The 13,859-nt window shown below is 25.1% G+C and overlaps 1 pseudogene; it reads left to right on the forward strand.

The window, feature by feature from the left end:
- Positions 1 to 11,041, forward strand: part of LOC136985431 (cell adhesion molecule Dscam1-like) — a 205,500-nt pseudogene extending 194,459 nt beyond the window's left edge.
- Positions 11,042 to 13,859: the final 2,818 nt, after the last annotated feature.

Here is a 13,859-nt window from a genome sequence, read left to right on the forward strand (position 1 = left end):
CGGTGAAACATTATTATTTATTAAAAGAAAGTTAAAACTCATTGCATCCGCAGAATGGAACGTCAATAAATATTTTACTGCTATGAATCGTTGGAGCACATGACATGAATTACGATATATGAACATATATCACAATTCACGCCATGTGCTCCAGTTTATTGTATGTTCATTAATAATGCATGCACAAATCGATAAATCTCAATTTTGACAATACTAAGTGGGATAGCATCATTTTTTCTTTTCTCTTTAGAAGATAATCAAGCTACAGGCTTAAATTCAAGCGAAGAATAGATTCTCGCATTTGCTCCTGCTTCAAGAGAAATATCCATTTTTAGATAAAATTGGTTGTATTAATATATATATAGAATTCTCCTATCTTCTTGTGAAATCTTTTTACGTTAGATTCCATTCTTAATCAAATGAAACATCATTATTCTTGTCGTTTCATTTGATTGCTAACAAATTAATATGCGTTGATTCTAAATGATGTTATATAGGAGGAGAGTAATCGTCTTTGCTGAATATTACATGTCATAATGTTAGAATTATTGAATTATAGTCTTTGCTGAATATTACATGTCATAATGATCTTATATTATGAATTAAAATTACAGTATCATTTGCTGATTTCACTTAATTTTTTTCCAAAAATAACCAAATATTTGATAGTGAAATGTAAATAATTATGAATCCCGAATCTTGAGATTGATCCATGTTGACGCTTCAATTTCTCTTGTTATTAAAAAAAAAAATAATTTATATACATTTAAGTTGTATTTATGAATAAAACATAAAATTTTCTAGAAAACTGATTTATTTATATGTAAGGTCATATCAATTTTTAAATTTGATATAAACCAGCAAATCATAGAGAAGTGTCAAGAAGACTCTCAGAATAAATATGTAGCTTCGAGGAAACAAAAGATTATTAAAAATTCGGTAATAAAACTCAATCATTTCTGTACTTAAATTTCAAATTAAGTTGATAAATGATTTAATAAATTACTTTTTATTCCAAATTTTTAATATTGGAGATTACTACACCTTATTTTACACGAAAATAACAATCTGTCATATATTTTTCAATTTTAAATACATAAAATATACAAAATGCTACTTTTTATACTGTTAAAAAGTAATAATTTTGAAATTATTTTACGATTTTGAGCGTTTTATAATGTAGAAAATGTTTATATAAACTGCTGTAATGAACATTACATAAATTTACTATCATTTAATGACCCGCATTCGATAATTTTCATTTATTCTAAGTGAGAAGATGTTATAAAATTATGAAACTTAATTAAATTTTTATTCCGAGTAACACTAGATACGTTATACAGTATCGAGCTACAAATTTATTTTCTTTACTGTGTCATAGTTTTAATGGGAAATAATAAATTCTGTTGTCACTACTTTCAAAGCGCCATATATTTTAAGGCACTTCTACGTTTCATTTATGTTTGGCTACTCTGTAGCTACCAGAACTTTCTGAAAGTTGAACAGCCGTAACTATCGAGAATTTTTTCTTATGTGACAATCGTGACTCGAGGAATCTTGCCAAAATTTTTACGGGTAATTTGAAAAATTATAACTTTTTATTAATAGAGAAAAATGTTTTTTTTCCTGCAGGAAAAACAAACATTTTTGCTCTATTAATAAAAAGTTATAAAGTGGGAATTTTCTAATTTTTTCAAAAAATATTTGTAAAATTCGAATTTTTATGATTAATTCCCCCCATAAATACAGAAGAAACTTAGTTAATTTTTATTATTATTATTATTTTTTTTTTTTTACTTTTATTTTCCCGGATCTCTTATATATAATAGGGGAAGTATGGCGATCGGTCAAAAAAATGATACCCAACATTTTTTTAATTTTTGGACTCGGGACCTTAAAACGTCGAGAAATGCAAAAAATACCAGAGTTTTTCTATTTGTATGGATGTTAGTATGTGGAGGACACGATTTTTTTTCACCCTGTTTGAAGCTTAATAACTCCTGTGCTTTTTGTCGAAATTTTCTGAAATTTTGCAGGAAGGTTTATGTATTAGGAGGATTGATACTATTAAATTTTGCTAATTAAAAGTCGACTGGGTGGGGAGATAAAGGGGGTGTCGTGTGTCATATCTCGAGTAGGATCAGACTTAATGACCATTTTACTCGTTATTAGCATTTACAATTCTTTATAAATCCTATTCCTACCCTCAAAATTATGCCTTTTGTCATTTTATAATAATTAAAAATATAAAAAGTTTTAAAATAAAATACAACAGATGGCGCCACCAAAATTTTAAATGTTTCCGGAAAAGTTAAGCAACTCGTTGCTGGATATTTTTTTTTTTTTATAAACCTAAAACTTATTTCAAAATTTATAGCTGAAAAGAAAAATAATTTTTTCGTGACTCTTCGTTTGCATTTTCAATAAATTTGACATGAAACCTAAGCATGAGTTAAGTTACATTTTCTGAAACTACAGTACGCCTTATCTACTCATTTTCAATTTTATTGATCATTATTTTATGATGATTCATCACAGAATAAATTTTCTGAATTACTTCATTATTGAAAAGATATAGTTTAAGTAGGAGGTTCATATTTGCATCATAAATATGGTCTTATAATTAACAGCTTATACGTGTATTAAAACTATATAAAATCAGCTTGTTCTTTTAAAATATTTTAAATTTAAAATGAGATATTAACAAGGTCTATTTTAAGCAAAACAATTATTTTAAAATGTTAAATTTAATGAAACTATTCGATCATCGTTTACAAACAATAACAATGCATTACCCTTGACACTATTATATTACTAAAGAAACTGTTAGAGGCTTATTATCTCTAGCAAACTTTTCTTAAATGATTAATAAAGCTGACTTAATAGCTACAGTCATTAAATTTTCAGAATTTAGATATTCCTCGTTAAATGTGATGCCTTAAATATACTGCTTATACGTTATCGAAAACTTTGAATTAATTTTGAAAATTTACCTGGAGAAAAAAATATCTTCTTCGCCATTTAACTGCTAAGAGAACAATTATTTGGAAAAAAAATAGGACCCAGATGTATGAAATTGGATAGGGTATCTCTGTAAATGCTCTTTGATAGCTATCGAAGCACAGATAAAAATTGGTACTTCAAATCACGTTTTCGGTGTTAAGTTTTAAGCCTCATTTCCGTGTAAGCATATGAAATTCTCGTTGAAACGAAAGATAATAGCTGGAAAAATCTATCTTTTCTGAAATTGTAAATGGATTATTACATTAGACATGATCATTTTTACGGCATAACATTGCAAATAAGATCATTTATAATGTGATCGTGTCTAAAATAAGAATATAAAATATAATAAAATTGGTATTTTAGATTTATATTTATATTGTATTTTGAGACCACTTTGATATATGTATGGCATATAACGTGAAAATGGAATTTCAAACTTTTGAAAGTAATTTTATTTTCAAATTGCATACCTATACATTCTCACTGTCGTCCGTTATCTGTTGTTTGTCATTCGTTAATCTCGAGAACGAAGTTAAATGAAAATCAAGACTAGATTTGGAAATCTTAGGAGCCGGAAGTCCAGATTAACTATACACGAACTTCCGGTCTGGACCGGATGTTGTGTGATTTCAATTCAAAATTTTCCCGAGAATGGGAGGGATGACCGGCATGACTCGATTGTTATCGGGAGAAGTATGATGTACAGGGGCAAGACGCTACTAAAATCGACATTAGATATAGAAAGCTTCGTTTAGAGCGGGGATGGGCAACCTTTTTCTACGTAAGGGCCGCATTTCAAAACTTTTGAACTGACGCGGGCCGCACACAAGAGAAAAGAGGGGGTACTGTCGGTAAATCACAATTCTTTATTCATATATAATTATAAATTAGCATAGGTATACTTAATATAGCTTCTGGCACTGATCTAAACGTAATATATCGGAAATATTTAGCCAAATATTAGTCACCGCTAGTTTTAAATTCGTTTCCATTTGTCTGTTAGTCGGTTTCTTGTTTTAATTTTTACTAAACTCATTGCAAAAAAAAGCTATTTACAAATATAAGTTGTAGAAAATAACGTTTGAATTTTTGTTCAATATCTCATTAAGCTGGGAAATTGATATATTTATTCATATTTTATGTCACGCGGGCCGCAAAAATATTACTACGGGCCGCATGCGGCCTACTAAAATCGACATTAGATATAGAAAGCTTCGTTTAGAGTATAAAATGTGATTAAAAATTGGAGCCCGCCATGTGACGATGTCACAAAAAATCCGACGATTTTTTAATATTCCATCTTCTGAAGATCTGTTTAAATAATTAGGGAATTTAAATATTAATTTAGCCATTATTAAATAATTTTCCATAAAAATAATCATCTGCATGATTTTTAATCTATTTTTTTCTTTTACATAATATACAAAATTACATATATACTTTTGTTTTTATATTGAAATTAATTAAAAATTTTAATTTTTTATATAATTCTTTTCTACTAAATCTCTAGATCTTAATACTTAATGTTTAATTTACTTTTTATATACTACATTAATAATGCTTTTAAATATATGTACTTAATAAGATCGTATTCTAACATTTAAAAATTTAATACATTTAAATTACTTTAAATTAATACTATATTATCATTTGCCATATTTTCTAGTAGGTAATTAAATTTTGAAGGAGATTAATTAGATTAAAATTAAGTTACAGTATTTTATCTCTCAAGAGAGTCCATTAGTAAATTGATAATTTTAGCTGTTTTATTTTTTTTATATAATTAAAAGTAGGGTTATCAATACGAAATTTGTGATAAACTCTCAGAAATTGTTTTTAAATTACAATATTCATTATTTTTTAAAGTTAGTAGCTATTAAATGTTATTAAACTTATCGTCTGATTACTAGGAATTGACAGTTCAAATGATTTTCTAATTAAGAAAATTATAAAAATTGTTTTTCTCTTAACTTTATTAAAATAAAAAATATATAAAATATTTTGTTTTTTAAATATTTAAAATTTGTATAAGAAATTATTCGAATTTTTATAACCGAATAAAAAAGCTTTAACATAATATAAGGTAGTTAACGGGAAAATGTATTATTTTATTAATTTATTTTGTAAAATTATATAATGGAATCTTTAAAATGATTCAAAATTAAGCTGTATTTTTAAGAAATTTTTTTTTAATTTTATATAATTATACTTTTTAATCACTTTAAAAACATTTCTCTATAAAATAGCTCACTAAGTTTAAGTTTTGAATTTTATAATGTAAGGACTAACTTAATGCTTAATAATTAAAGCAAAACAAAACAAACTTTAAAGTTATTTTGTAAAGTTTCAATCAAGGAAGCAATAAATTCTTTTATAGAAAGTAATTTTCTGTCTTAGCTTTACTTTTATTGACCATACATAAATTACAGTTAAGAGAATTTGAATTCTCTTTACTGTTATTTATGTGTAACGGTTGAAACTAAATGTATGACAGGAAAGTAATATATATATAAAAAAAATTTTTTTTTAATTTTTTACTCGAAATCGTAATTAATTTTCCAATAATAATAATAATAATAATAAGTTGCTCCTTCAATACGCTGTAACTAAGCATTGAAGAATCATATTTTGTTATTATTTTCTTTAATTAAATTATTGTTTCTTAAAGAAATATTTATTTATATAAATAAATGTTCTCTAAAAAAACTGCTACTATTAAATAAAAATTATTTTACTGTTATTTAATTAAAAAAAAAGATTTCGCAAAAACTCTGGCCTAAATACAATATTTTCACATGATAAAATATTTATACTTTAGTACTTTTTAAATACATATTGGAATAAAAACTTTTTGATCTGACTATTCATTACTTTCACATATTTACAAATAGGAAAAAAAATAATTATCGATTTTTAGTGTATAAATAGAAGCTAATTTATATATTTTCTTTTGTGTTTCTAAAACAATAGATGAGTGAATTTGTCCTACTTACTCAAAGCTCTGAAAACAAACAATTCTTTACGTATTTCATGTTTCTTTATTGTGCTATATACGATAAATTTTTATTTCTTCTTCCTCTTTATAAGTAAAAAAAGGAACTTTTCATTGTATTGAATTTCAATAGAAGACATTAAAAGTTTTGTATTTTGTATCTGAATAAGTGAAATTAACTATTGTATTTTTTAATAAACAATAAAATTAAAAACTATATTTACATACATATAAAATTTAATCTATAAAAAGTTTATATTCTAACAAAAATAGGAAATTTTACATCAAAATAGGAGGAGGGGTTTGCTACTGAAAATCAATAAATTATCATCGAATTCATAGCTTATATTAATTGTATTTAATTTTAAATCATTGACTAAATTATATTTGTTTAAAAGTAAGAGAAAAATATTACATATATATTATTATTTTTTTCTTTTTTAGGAGTTCTTCCGTTACATTATCCAATAAAAGCTGTCCCTCCTTTACCACCTGATAGACAATACAGAAAATCTCAGAGATTAACCTATAAATCATCTAGTCTTGCATCTGACGGGTGAGGCAAATTTTATGTATTTTTGATCTTATCAAATAATAGAAACGATATAGAGAGAATATTGTGAATATTCTTATCAATAGATTTAGAGTTATAGGAAGAATATAAAATTCCGAACTCGAGAAAATTTTATCGTAATTAAGTAATACGAAGTTTTGTATTGTTTTAAAAATTTTACGAAAATCGATAAATATTATTTAAATTCTCAATTTTAATTGCTTAAAGCTGTCAAGATTCTGATTGAACACTTTCAAAAGATGTTCTATTTTCCTAATTGAAAGTTTAGATTTAATATAAGTTTATTTTGAAAATAAAACTGATCGTTAAAAATATTTTCGATTTATTTTATATGTATAAATACTTTACGATAGAACATTTATAAAAATTGAACTAAAGTGCTATATAAATTGTTATTTACCTTGTCTCAGTTTATGTTGGTTTGATTTTGAGAAAAATCCTATAAAGTTCTTGTTACGCTTTATTTATTTTAAAGAAAATAATAAATTCGTAAAAGGGAAATAAATATTTATTATGAATAAATTTTAGAATTAAATTATTATTTTAAAGTATACAAAAGAACTATAAAATACGCCTTGATAATTTCATAAAAATTATTTTTTTAAAATATTTCAATTTAAGAAGATTAGACTATTTAGAAATTGTTTTTTTTTTTGTTTTTCTATATATAATTTTATAAACAAAAACTTTTGTAACAAATCATTAACTTAATAAGAGTTTTAACATTCTTTCATTCCTCAATTAGTTTCAGCATTTTTACTTTCTTGTAAATCCATAAATTATTATGTTATATATTAAGTAAAAAGAATAAATTTTTAAGATTATTATTTATTAAATATATAATCCATACATTTTGATTTTATTGATTTTAAGTAATCTTATAATAAAATCTGGAAAAATCAAAAATAATTTTATGTTCTCGCTGTCAGATGATTTTGAATTTTCAATACATAAGATACTAAATTATTTAGTGTTCAGAACTTCACGTACAGCCTTTCTCTTTTGTCATAAATCGTCATGAAATCACGATTATCTTTTTCCTCAACGAGTGTCACTTTTTTTTTGAAAACTTAAACCAGAAATCAAGTATCGATCCTCTCGTCAGTGCAATAAAAAATGAAAAATTACGCTTTTTTGACTAAAGAAAATCTTAAAAGCTCCTTCCATTTGCAAATATAACCTGTGCATCGATGCATCCCACTGTCAAATGAAGCTATGCTATTTTTTCACATCATTTCTTTTATATGGTTTACTTCTTTTGAATGCATTCCATGCTTTAATCTATAACAAATGCTTTTCCTTTCGTCTTTTCTTTTTAACAGTTTTTGTTCATTTCCTTTTAAAAAAACATCACACATGACAGTGACATCACAAAGCATTGAAAGGTTTCTCTGGAGAATCACACTGTCCAGTTGTAAAACGATTTATTTTTATTTTTTCCTCTATTTTTAATGTATTTTCTTCTTGATTTATAATCTTTCTTATAATTAAAGTACAAATTACACAATACTGAAAGTCGATTTGAATCTATATATATATTTTACTTTATAATCTGATATAATTAAAAAATTATACAGTGTAAATTTTATTGTATAAATAATCTATATATTAAATATTGTATTTTCCACTCATTAACACTACATTTTTAAGATAATAGTGTAATGTTTATAGGTTCCAAGATAAGAGAAACTATGAAAATTCTGTATAATGTAACACAAAAATGAAAAATAAAGTAGCATTCGCTAAATATAGTTTGTTAAATAAAAACATTAAAAGTTAAGAACAACAAACAATCATTAACATATAATTATAGTTTGCACGAAAGTTATCATAGTTTGCAATTTAATAGAAAGAAGATCTGGACTATTTTCAGAAGGATAATTAGAATTCTGAGAGTTGAAATGCCAATAGTTCATGACAATGTAGTTTTAATTAGTTTGCATTACCAAGCCTCCATTACATTATTAACGTTTTTATATTTTATAGAAAATTGAATCTTTTTAAGAAGCTTATACTTATTTAAATACACGGTATGGGAGTATTCGTTACCGATAGAAGTTCGGATTACACTGCTATAATTAGAAATACTGCTTTAGAATAGTATCATTATTTTTAGATATTAGGAAATTTTTAATAGGATAAAGAAAAATATATTGTAGAGATTCTACTTATTTGAATATTTATAAAAGTTTACATTTTCTTCGTTCAATTTTTAATGGAATTTTATGTTAAATATGCAAAAAATAATAATGTCTAAACAAAAATAAATGAATAAAATATATTATCTTTAAAATTATAATAGAAAACTTGCTAAAAATGTATATTATTTCAATTTTTTATAAACAATATTTGAAAAAGTATGAATATTTCGTACGATTTGCGATAGTAATAAATGGAAGTGTCGGTCTAAGTAAATCTATAATTGAAGACAATATCTTTTGCTAAAGAATTGTCACCAGAAATGAAATATGAATGAAGCTTAGAACCACAGATCACGCAATATTCAATAAAATATGTGACACTTATATTTTTTTTCCTTCTAGAAATTCAAAAATATTGATACTATAGCTACTCTTCAAGCTGACAGGATGATGTCTATTGTTATCTCATATCCTTGAAGGCGTCATCACAACAAACAATGAACTCGTATTCTTAGCCGGATATTAAAAAAAAACTGAAGTAACATACTTCATGGCAAGGCTCTAGTTATATATTATTAATATTCTGTAGTAAAATAACGTTTAATTCTGTGTGAAATTCACTTAAGAATTTGTATGAATTTCTTTTTTGTACTGAAAATATTACAAATACTGAAAGTTGGAATGTTTTACAGCAGTTAAGTTTTGGTTACGATGATAAATAATTGTTTTTTTTTCTATTATTATTATTTTCTTTAGGTCTTCCGTAATTTAAGCATTGTTCTTTCTTATAGAAAATGTCGGAAACTTTTGTCTTTGATCGACTTTCAGGCTTATCGCGTGAGGCATCTAGTGAGCTTTTATATTCACAATACTTATTATAACTTTCTTTTTTCTAGTCATTCGGGAGATGAAAGTGATAGTGAAGGAACCATATATACTTTTAGCAGAGAACCTCCAGGCTCTTACTTGGATAGCCACGAAATGTCAGAAGCAGAATGTGATAGGGACAATCTCGAACATCATGAAAAATGTAAACAGTTTGTTTATTATCTTTACTGTTTATAAAAAAAAGGATTAAATGTTTTTGTTTTATTTATTATTATAATTTATTTAGCATACCTGTTGTTTAAATAATTTAATGTAAATTAATTTTAATAAAAATTTTTAAAATCTTTTTTATGATCTAAATTTTATTTTAAAAAATTATACAGAATGGACTTATCACGTATTTTATTTTATTTTTATTATTTATACAGGTAAAAAATATTTCAGCAGTGAATTAATAGGACATGCTAGTATCACGTGAACATTCTTTTGTACGTATTTTTCTTTTTTTGTATTTTCATTTTGAAAAAACACGAATTCTACAAAGAATTTTATCTTGTAATTAGAAAAAAAAGCATCATTTTTTTCGCCAGTGATTGTTTCTCCATCCGTGTTGACGTTACTGTTTGTTTTAAATGTTTTTTTAGTATATTTTGTAAATATTTACAACTCGTGTTTATTTTTTTAATATTAAATTCATTAATTTCATACCAAAAAAAATCATGTGATAAAATGTGTGTATGTGTACAGATTATGATAATTACTTTAAAAAGAAAAGGAAAAACAAAAGAATTCATTGCCAAATCTGTACAAACAGTAATATCATGGTTGTACAAAGTGATTGTTTTGAAACTGACAAAGTCATTTAGATAGTTATTATTAAATGTATATGAATGTTGAAATGCCAGTTAATACATTTTATATGATAGTGTTTTTAAACAAAAACATAGATTTCTTGAGTATTTTTAAATTGAAATCAGTCATTTGTGCTACAGGATCGATGTTTGTTCCTTTGAAAATGAAATGTAGTAGAAATATTGCACAAAAATAGCTCAGGGATGGGCAGTTTGCTTGTGCATTTTCTGTTTAAAAAAATCATATTTTCAGTTAAGAAAAAAAAATCAATCATATTTTTTAAAAATGAAAAAAAATCCTGAAGCAATCAAAGAGTTTTTCAAAAACTTTTTTGAAAATTTTCACAATTTTTACGTTTTTTACTACAGTATAATAATTTATAAACAATTTTTTAATGTTAAATAAATATTTTTAAAATTGTTTTTTTATTAAATTGCCCATCCTTGCTCTAGATAATATAATGTAATGGAATTTTTCCTGGAAAATCTTGTTGTACAATCTGTGGTTACTGCTGAAGCAGAACTGCCCAAACTTATTGTATTAAAAATTACTAAAAGTCTTCCGTGACACAAACATTTTCTTGTACATAAATGAGAATTAAATGATAAATATAATATTGTGTTTTTTCTAATAAAATTTTAAAAAATTTCTATGGAAAATTGTTGCTTAAAATCAATTTTTTTCGAATTAAATATTTAAAGTTGAAATTATTATTTTATTTTTCATAGTAAATTGAAATTTTTGTTTTCTTCATAAAATTCGAGTTAAGCAAAATAAAATTGTTTACATCAATTTATAAGAATTTTAAGAAGTTTATAAGAATTTATTTATTAGAAATAAATACTAAATCACATTAAAAGTCGCATAAAAAATAATGAAAGGAATATTTTATGTCATATTTTTTGCATATTTTAATTTATTGTTCATTGTAATAAAATAAAACATATCTCGCTCTTAAATAAGCTCAATAATAAGCTGTGGTTAAACTTTATCAAAAATTTTATTCATAAATAAATAATGTAGGATGGCCAAAATCTCAATTTAATCATGTTGTATGGGTTCAAATTGGTTTTGAACAGCTGCTCTTTATCATTCGTGATTTAATAAAGTAAAATAAAACATATACCAGTTAACTTGGGCTTAATTTAATGGAATACTGAAACGCGAGATGCCAAACGGAGATGCCTCCCGGAAGGGCTTTCTATAAGAAAACTGGCCCTTATTTAGGTGTTACTCGCATGAGGAAAACCGGGAAAACTCGCGCAGCCAGTTCTTTGGTGAGGCACGAACCCGCGACTAACAGTTAATGGCGTGGGGTTAATTATCTGTGTGGCTACGTTGTTAACTGGTACCATCCTACATCGTATTATCTCGAATTTAAGACACTTTTTACATATTTCCAAAATTGAAGTTGAGAGCGTGTTAAATCTGAAATGCTTTTTAAATTTAAAACATGATTTGTCACTCTTAAAGTTTTTATCTAAGTCTCTTAAAGTTAATTCTACTTTAGTTTTTATTTTATAAAAACTGAAGTAGAATTAACAGAAAATATTATAATTTTAAATACGTTATTAGTGTTTTTATTATTTAATAATTTATTTAAAATTATAGTTGTTTCTTATCATCTATTTTGCTTCCCCCTTCAAAATGTCTTTTTAAAGCCATGGAATAAGTCAGGTCTTAAATTCGAAATAATAAGGAATAAAAAAAAAAACAGCATTAAATTATAAAAATCTCAATTTTATAATCTCTAGATTTGATTATTATTAAATTAAAATATTTAAATTACAATTTAAATTAAACATATATTTTTCTTTAAGAACACGAATTTTTTTATTCAGTTGGTAACCTTCAAAAGATTTCAAATCTATTTAATAAATCATAAATAATTTTTTAAATATTTTAATGTGTTTTTAATTAATAAAATTGATGCATGTTTTAAAAAAAAAAGAAATAAGCAAAATAGTCTTTAATTGTATTTCTATTTTGAGTTTTTTTTCCCCTTTTTTGTAAAGAATAATTTCTCTAGAATTTAAATATTAACAGAGGTAAATCGACCACTTGAAGATTATATATGCAAATTTACTTTTAAGATCGACCCACAGAGAATTGGCTACATTCCAACATCAGTATTGAAATTTTATGAATACAGGAAATGAAAATTGAAAAATAAGATATATATATATACAGTTTTTTTTTTTTAAATTGATTTTTAAATAATAATCACACTAAAATTTTGAAATTTGTAAAATTGAAAAATTAAAATTATTGTATAATGGAGTTACTGCATTAAGTATTTCCTTTATTTTAATTTCTTTATGGACAGATTCTTACTCTTTTGGAAGTTTTCCAATATTGAAAAATATATATATATAATGAAACCGACTGACTTAATATTTTCTTTTGTATCTTTTTCATCAGTTCAAAGTTGAAACGTTATTTATTACCAAGTTGGAGTTATTCAAAAATTTCCGATTCACTACAGTCCTAAATAATAATTCATGTGCCTATCATTTTAGTTGCAAAATGGTCCAAGAATTTGCAACTGTGGTTTTGAAATTTTTATTTATCTTACCGAAAAATAATTTAAATTCGAAATCATATCATTAATCTAACTGCATATGAAAGTTAATAACTTCTCATTTTTCTACAATTAATACAATCGAGTTCATTTAACAGAGCATTGGATAACGAAACAATTCCTTAAGTGAGCACTCACATTCCCAATTTTCTTCCCCAAGTTCATTAGTGGCACTCTCATTAACAGAGTGCCGGATAGTAGTGGAGTCCGTATAAAGGAGCATTATTCTAAGGACGATTAATGAAGGTCTATCTTCAATCTTACGGTATGTCACCTCCCAGAGCACAAAGCAAGGCTTTCTATATTATATACATGTTAATGGAGGGGATTTGGTGAAACTTTTCAATGGTCAGTTTTCTAATATACGAACAGTCAAAAGATTTTCTTATAGAATCATAAAAAAAACAGGCTTTATTGGGCATATTTGAGAAGGTGTCATAAAATATACATAAACAAACAGCGCGTCATATGTATTGTACTGTACGACCTCATCTCGAGTGGACAGGGCAAGAATTTCGGCGGCGTATGATCTTATTTTAAAGCTGTACTGTATTTATTTGTTTTTATACTATAAGAGCGCATTCAGAAATTTTGGAGTAGGGATATTCACGTCCTTTCAGCTAGGCCACCTACTATATTTTTAGAAAGAAATGAAAGTAATGTGACTAGTAAATATACTTGTATTTACTGATTATTTGATAAAACCATTGATGTTATAAGAATTGAAACAAATATGTAAATACGGTAAAATTTGATGATAAATTTTAACGCTTCCAAGTATGTTATAAATTACATAGAGCTAAGACATAAAAGGGTGAAGAGAATCGAATAGCATTAACAACTCTCTGGATGATCTTGTTATTTCGGATAAGGAAACATAAAGCA

Source organism: Centruroides vittatus, unplaced genomic scaffold, assembly GCF_030686945.1.
Source record: "Centruroides vittatus isolate TY-2023 unplaced genomic scaffold, ASM3068694v2 contig_970, whole genome shotgun sequence".
In the NCBI taxonomy this organism is placed as follows: domain Eukaryota; kingdom Metazoa; phylum Arthropoda; class Arachnida; order Scorpiones; family Buthidae; genus Centruroides; species Centruroides vittatus.